We start from the raw sequence: 8,171 nt of genomic DNA, 5'->3' as shown, positions 1-8,171 counted from the left end.
TTAAAGTGAATCAGGGCGTTTTTCACACAGCAGGCTTAACTGTGAGTTTACTGCGAGGCTTTACTGTGCATTCATAGTTGCCCCCCCCCCCCCCGAAGCAAAAAGTGGATTTTTTTTAACCTGGATATTTATATATAATATAAATATCCAGGTAATATATAATATAAGCTACACTCTTAACATGCAGTGAAAAACTCAAATCATGTGTGAAGTGCTCCGTGATAGTGTGCAGGGACTTTGGGGTAAGTCTAGCAGGTCTGTGAATGCACATCCTCCGCTCCGGAGTTGATGTGAGAACTGCACTGGCTGCCAGTGTTTCCGGGTTAAATACAAAGTGCTGGTTATTACCGATGAAGCCCTTTAATGGTTTGGATCCAGGCTATTTGAGAGAGTGCCTCCTTTGTCGTAATCCCTGCCACCTGTTACAATCTTCTGGAGAGGTCCTGTTACGGTTGCCACCGGCTTGTTTGGTGGCGACCCAGGACCGGTTTTCCTTTGTGGCTGCCCCAGGGCTTGGGAATATTCTCCCTGCTGAGATAAGAGCATCTCCTTCTCTGTTTGTTTTTCAGGAAGACTCTCAAGACTACTGTTTTCTCAGGCTTTTAACTAGAATTAATTTTTAATAATTTTAAAAACCTGTTTTAATAATTATTTTATTCTATTGTTTTTATTGTTATGTGTTTTAATTTCTGACTTTTAAATATTTTAAATTTTGTACACCACCTAGAGATGTACGTATCAAGTGGTATAATAACATGGAAGGGAAAAAAAGCCCCGTGTGAACAACGCCAAGGGGATCAGCAATGAGCCTTGCCTTTCAAGAACAATATGCATTTTCCTTAAGAGTGAACTGGAATGGACCAGAAGCTGCTCCTGATTCAGGCTAATGGTCTAGTTAATTTTAACATTTTAGTAACTTGAGTGGGAACTGGGGGACATAGCTGCAGTTACGGACTAAGGCTGGAGATGGATTATGGACTCCCCCCCACACACACACACGAACTGAAAGTGCTTTGAAAGAGGGATTGCCGTTCATGGGGTGTGTGTGTGTGCATCCCACTTTTGACTCTCATAAACAGCTCTTGCAAGTTTTTCTTTCAAAAGCTTTCAGAACTTGTTAACAGCAAGACAAAAGAAATGTGTGCCCACTATGGGAAATGTGTGACCACTTTCAAATAGTTTAAGTTTAAGTTGTTCTCTGTCTAGTGGCTCACATGGTGTGTCCCTCTTCCCGCTTCCTCTCCTCTTATGTGTGTACAGTTGTTGGGTTTCTAATAGTGCTTGATTAGGTTTAATGCCACAACAGCTTTGAGGGGAAATCTCTCTCATTTCTCCGGAGAAATTTTCATCTGCATATCATTGCCTAATCATTGTGAGACAAGATGTCAGTGCTTTAAAAAGGCGGCGGGGGGTGGGGGGTGCAATTTCAGTGTTTGCCCTGGGCGCCGTTTTCCCTAGTTACGCCTCTGTTTAGCAGGGAGAGAGCAACTGGCCCTATTCAGTCCCAGCACAGCATCCCTCCCGTGGCTGTTGCTGGTGTCTATCTTATGGTTTTGATTTTTTTTTAAAAAAAAAAAATTGTGAGCCCTTTGGGGACAGGGAGCCATTTTAAAAAATTGTTTATATCTATGTAAACTACTTTGGGGGGCATTTGTTGAGAAGCGGTATATAAATATATTTGTTGTATAAAACATCGAAAATTCAGATTTTCAAATACCATATGTGAAGTGGGGTAAATTTGGTCTATACATACAATGCTTCCAGACAGGCAAAAGAATCTGCAAAAATATTTTCCTCTATTTTTCCCATCCTAATTCACACTTGGGAATAAGAAATAAAACTCTTGGTTTTTAAAGAGTCCTGTAAATTTATGGTGTTGCTTTGGCACATGATTTCCCTTTTAATTTTCATGTTGGCATCCTTACAGATTTTTTTTTTTTTTTTGGAAAGTGTTCTCTTTTTGACATTGCCTGCTTGAAGACATCATTAAAATGCATGCAATTTAGCATGGATGAAACAATCGCCCTTGAATCAGACAGCAGGCATCTAGTTTGTCCTCTGAGAAAAGGGTTTTATAGCTTTGTTTCCCAACCTTTTGATAGCTGGTGCACAGGTTTTTTCTAGTTTAAAACTGGAGGCACATTTCACTCTTAAGATGGAGATAATGGAGGATTAACCATTTCTCCTTGCACTGTTTCCCCTGTCAAAATTCCCCTGTCAAAATTCCTCTATCCACTCCCCAGCCAGACAAATATCCTCCTTGCAACTTCAGGATGGTCCAGTTAATATTGCCCCCTGGTTTCCTACTCTCCCCTTTGTTCAGTCAGTCTGGGTTCAGGGATTCGGCCATACATTCTGGGCAAAGGTGGTGCTTCTGAGGTGTGTGTGGGGTGTGGGTGTAGCTAGGAGAGAGGGGGCCATGTTCACCCCTCTCCCTGGCAGCCCCTCAGAGTGAGGGAGGTCATGAAGAAAATAGGGAGGGGTGGAGCTGGGGCCCCCGGGTTATTTGAAACCATTTGCTCAATTATAGCTACATCCCTGGCTGGGCAACTTCCAAATCCTGATGCACACCTTTACCTATATCCCAAGTAGCTACCACAGATCCAAATAAAATCTATTTGCTTACACTTTTGCCTGCAAGTCACAATAGTTCTGGAGTGCTATTTGCCACCACACACAGAACATGTGAAAACCCAAGGTTGTGTTTTGTCTTGGTGATCGGTTTTGTTGGGCTGGTCTTCCTAGCTTGCTCAATATTTTTTAATTTGCATTTGATACTTAAGCAGCAGAAGTGTATAAACTGAAAACTATGGTTATGGGTGGAGTTTACTTTTGATTTGCTGAAAGAAAAGGCACCTGTGGCAGCCCTGTGATCAGCTCATACAGAATAGAATTCAGTTGAATTAGATGAACACACCACTTATATCCCCCAAAAGTTAGTGATGCATGACTAAGCACCATTGAAATCAATGGAACAAGTTAGTCATTGCTAAGTCCCCTTCATTTAAATTTAATTATGACTAACTTTATTTGGATACAACCTACCATAAATGTCAAGGGGGGGAAATTACACTACAAACCTATATCCCTTTTACTGTGGGCCCATTCAGACAAGCACCATCTGTCACACACAATAAGGCTGGGGACCACTGAGAGCACACCTGCCTGCCCTCACATCACAGATCATCCTGTTGCACTCTTGGGGCATCCTTTATTTGCATGAGGGAGTTTTCATCTGAATTGACCTTCTACACACACTGCAAGGATTTCTCTGGAAAGAGGGCATGAGACTTAAAGGAGTGTGGTGTATGTGCTTCATAAGATTGGTGGCACATTAGTGAATGTGGTAGTTGAATTGACCACAAAAATCTTCTCTCTCCTTAGATGACACCACCCCACTAATAAAACAGCCAAGGAACAAAGTTACTCTATCTTATCCTTCTAGTAAATAATTTTTTGTAAAACAGAATGGCATGATTCACATAACACACCAAGCCATGGTTTGATGTTATATGAGCAAGCCCCAGGCTCACTTGCAGCTTTCTCGCTCCTCCCCTCATCCACTCCAGTTCCCTCTTATACCATAGATTGCCATTATTTTCAAACTGGGTCATCATGACCCGGCCACACAGGGTCCCACTGCGCAGGTGTGGCAGCCTCCAAAATGGCCACCGCACTGGGGAATAGGCCCAGAAAGGGCTGAAGACGCCCAAACCAGGTGATTTTTAGAAAAAGGAAGGCTGGCAGTGGAGGGGGAACTTCCACAGGACCCCCACCACCACCACCACCACCACCTTAGAGAAGCTCCCCAAGGGGTTAAGTTTTAAAAGGGGGGAGGTTTCAAAAAATGTCAGACAAACCCCCCAAACACTGTGTGTGTGTGTGTGTGTGTGTGTGTGTGTGTGTGTGTGTGTGTGTGTGTGTGTGTGTTTTCGTGTTCAGTCCAGGGTTGAGCCAAACTGGGGGTGGTTCAGCTTGATCCTGAACCTTGGAACCGAACTGGTTCAATATCAGATTCAAACCTGTTTGCACACCCCTAGAACTGGCTGCTGATATGTTTCCGAGCAAAACACAAAGTGCTGGTTATCCTCTATAATAAAGAGGTTGAGTGTGCGCCCGTGTCCCTGCCCGTGTCTTTCTCGGCTGTTCTGGGCATGCGCAGAGCGCATGCCCAGAACATCCGAGAAAGATACGGCCGCAGGCACCCGGCTGCCATGTTGGAGGAGGAGAAGCGGCGGGCCGAAAAAGGCCTACTGGGAGGGCAGAGGTGGCAACGGCGGGACCGGCCCTGCCACTGAAAGGGACAGAGGCGGCGGCGGGTTCGGACCGACCGCGGGGCAGGGAAAGATGGCGGCGGGGGGTCCGACCCAACCGCGGGGGAGGAGAGACGGCGACGGCGACTAACAGGGTGAGGAGGCAGCGGGAAAAGGGACCGGGGCCGCCGCCGCCAACGGACGGAGGGAGGAGCTGGCAGGGGAAGCCGGCCAAGGCGCCGCCGCGCAGAGGAAGGAGGCAAACGAAGAAGCTGGGCGAGGCAGCAGCAGAGCCGCTGCTGACGAACGGGGAAAGGAGGAAAATACTAACTGCCTCCAAGCCCAGAACAGCCGGCAGCCCACATTCATCCCCGCAAGCTACCATCTCCAAACCTGCCTGCTGCCGCCTCAGACCTATATTGTGCGGCCAGCTGCTCAAGCACCTCCTGCTCCTCCTCTACCTTCTCTTCAGCTTCTGAGGAGCCCGGATACTGGGGCGGAAGGTGCGGGGAGAAGGCTACTAGCGCCCGTTATTTCAATGGGCTGAAAGATACTAGTTACCTATAAATCCCCCGAACGGCTTGGGTCCAGGTTATTTAAAATAGCACCTCCTTTGTCATGATCTCTTCCACCTACTAAGGTCATCTGGGGATGTCCGGTTACAGTCACCACCAGCTTGTACTTGGGACCAGGCTTTCTCTGTGGTTGCCCTGAGGCTCTGGAATGCATTCACTGTCAAAGTCAGCGTGGTGTAGTGGTTAGAGTGTTGGACTATGACCACATAAACCTGAGTTCAAATCCCCATTAGCTATGACCAATCAATCATCTTGAAACCATTATAAGATGCAGGATTACAATACAAAGTGTAATGCAGAATGATGCATAGTGATACATTAAAAGACACATGGAGACATTTAAAAGCATTTAGGCACAAAATAGGACATAAAAATAGCATTAAAAGACCTAAATAGGCATAAAAAGTATAAAGAGGGTAAAAGGAATAAAAGGCATGATTGCCTAAATGCCTAATTACTAAACTATTAAATAATGAATACTACAAGACTACATTACTAAAAGAGCTAAGACAAAGTGGGAGGAGCCCAAGTCATTCAGATGGTGTGCTGTGTTGGATAAGCATATTGTACTACACAGGAATCTCTCAGCCTAACCTTCCACACAGCGATGTATATGGTTATAAACATAACCATGTACACCTCTCTGGGCTCCTTGGAAGAAGAGCAGGATATAAATGTGTGCATTTGTTGTTGTTTTTAAGTCAGAGCTTCTCCATCTCTGGCTGTTTTTTAAAAGATGCTTAAGATACATCTCTTTTCTCGCGCATCTTTTTTCTTCTTTAATTAATTTTAAATGGTCTGTTTTATATAATAAAATTTTAAACATGTCATCCTGTTTATATTTGTTGTATTTTAACTTATATACACCGCCTAGGGATGCACATGATAAACAGATAAACAAACAAACAAACACATGAATTCAGCCCCTTGCCTGAATTTCTTGCCGCCCAGCCTCCATGGTCCTTAGCTTCTCTATGCTCCTGTTCCTGCTCCTCATAATAGTACATGGAACCAATTCATATATGCAGTGGCACAGCAGCTATTTCCCCATGTTGCAATCCCAACTGCTCCAGTAACTTGTAGAAGGAGATACTGTGAGGAGAAGGCTAATAATGCGGTTCCTTAATACTCTACTGTATCGCTTTCGAGTTTTCAGTCTATCCAACATCTGAGTTGGTTTATCCAACCCAGAACGGACACTCAAAGCAGCACTTCTTCAGGTGCTATCTCCTACCAAAGGTTAGCTATCAATAAAGGCTATTCTGACTTTGGATGCCACTCCTCTAAAATTTACATTTTAAAAATTATTAATTTAAAAAGTTGCAAGGAGTGCATCCAAACCATTCTTGCAAATTTTTCAGCCAGAATATTCTTTGTCTTCCAACACTTCTTCTTCTTCATTTAATCTTTCCCTGTATGATTAACTGCAGTAAGGAGTATTTCCCCCCTCTAATAACATGGCCAAGATATTCAAGTTTCCTTCTGTTAATGATAATTAGCTCTTTCTCTTTTGCCATTCTTCTCAAAACTTCCTCATTAGTAATTTTGTCTACCCATGATATTCTTAATATACATAGATATATCCAGAGCTCAAAAGATTCATATTCTGTTCATATTCTGTTTTTTAGATGTCCAAGCTTCCATTCCGTAAAGCAAGACTGAATAGATGTTACACCTCACCATATGAATTTTCAGTTCTATACTGAAATCTCTATCACAGAGCAGATGTTTCATTTTTACAAAAGCCGCTCTTGCCATTTCATTCCTGGTGTTTATTTCTTGTGTACTGTCATTGTGTTCATTTAACCATGTTCCCAAGTATTTATAATGCGAAACACTTTCACTTTGGGTGTTGTTGATTATTAGGTTTCTTGCAATGGGAGGTCCTTTGCTGATGACCATGTACTTAGTTTTTCTCAAATTCTTCCTCAACCCATGTTCTATACTGACTCCATTTATGCATTCCAAAAGATTTTGCAGATTGGTTATGTTGTCTGCTAGCACAACAGTATCATCTGCAAAATGAATATTTTGCCATTGATAATAATATCACCTTGTTCAAAAAGTGCTTTGGTAAATATCGCTTCAGAATACATGCAGGTGAAAGAACACATCCCTGTCTCACTCCTCTTTGAATGTTGATCTCTTCTGATGAAGTCAGAGCAGACAAAAGTTGAGGCAGAGCCAGGTAAGAATCTGGTGGGCTAGACAGCAGCCAATGAAACCCAGATAGATTATGTGTGAAGCATGGCAAACCAGTTTGCCCTCCCATTTATTCTATGGGACGACTGAGTTCTTCAGTCTTCTGGATTGCTAAATTGCTCCATGCAATTGTGCATGCAACTACATATTCTCATTTAATGTTTGCTGGCCTGAAGATGCAATGACCTAGCAATCATTTCTATAGTTTCCACTTGCTGGGGGAAAATGGCTACACTGGAATTAGAACTTAATTTTCAATGCCTATTTTTAGTCTCTGTGCTCTCTCAGAATGCTTTTATATATTGACTGCCTTACAGTACATATGCCTTTTCATTTCTCTGCAACCTTGCGATGGTGCAAGATTTTAGAATTGTAGAACCATCGGAGAACAGTGACCATAGTGTGATCCAATTCAGCTTATGTATGAGTGGAATACTGCCAAGGAAGCCCAACACAGATGCGCTCGACTTAGGAACATAGGAACATAGGAAGCTGCCATATACTGAGTCAGACCATTGGTCTATCTAGCTCAGTATTGTCTTCACAGACTGGCAGCGGCTTCTCCAAGGTTGGAGGCAGGCATCTCTCTCAGCCCTATCTTGGAGGAGCCAGGGAGGGAACTTGAAACCTTCTGCTCTTCCCAGAGCGGTTTCATCCCCTGAGGGGAATATCTTGCAGTGCTCACACATCAAGTCTCCCATTCATATGCAACCAGGGCAGACCCTGCTTAGCTAAGGGAACAAGTCATGCTTGCTACCACAAGACCAGCTCTCCTCCCTTCAGAAGAGGAAACTTCTCAAAAATGAGAGGGGACTGGTAAAATGGAAGCTGAAAGGGAAAGTCAGGAGGGTCAAATCACTCCAGAAATGGTGGAATTAAACGGCCCCTGCTAACTTGGCAAAGAGGCATCTTTTAACATGGTGATTCTTTTTATTTAGCAAGGGGGAGAGTAACTGGCCCTATCCACCCCCAGCACAGTACCTCCAGTGACTGTTGCTGGTATCTATCTTGTGTTTATTTTTAGATTGTGAGCCCTTTGGGGTCAGGGATCCATCTTCTTTATTTGTTATTTCTCTGTGTAAACCGCCCTGAGCCATTTTTGGAAGGGCGGTATAGAAATCGAATTAACAACAACAAACTA

This window comes from Hemicordylus capensis, chromosome 2 (assembly GCF_027244095.1).
Source record: "Hemicordylus capensis ecotype Gifberg chromosome 2, rHemCap1.1.pri, whole genome shotgun sequence".
In the NCBI taxonomy this organism is placed as follows: Eukaryota; Metazoa; Chordata; class Lepidosauria; order Squamata; family Cordylidae; genus Hemicordylus; species Hemicordylus capensis.
Note: the sequence above shows the minus strand (reverse complement) of the source record.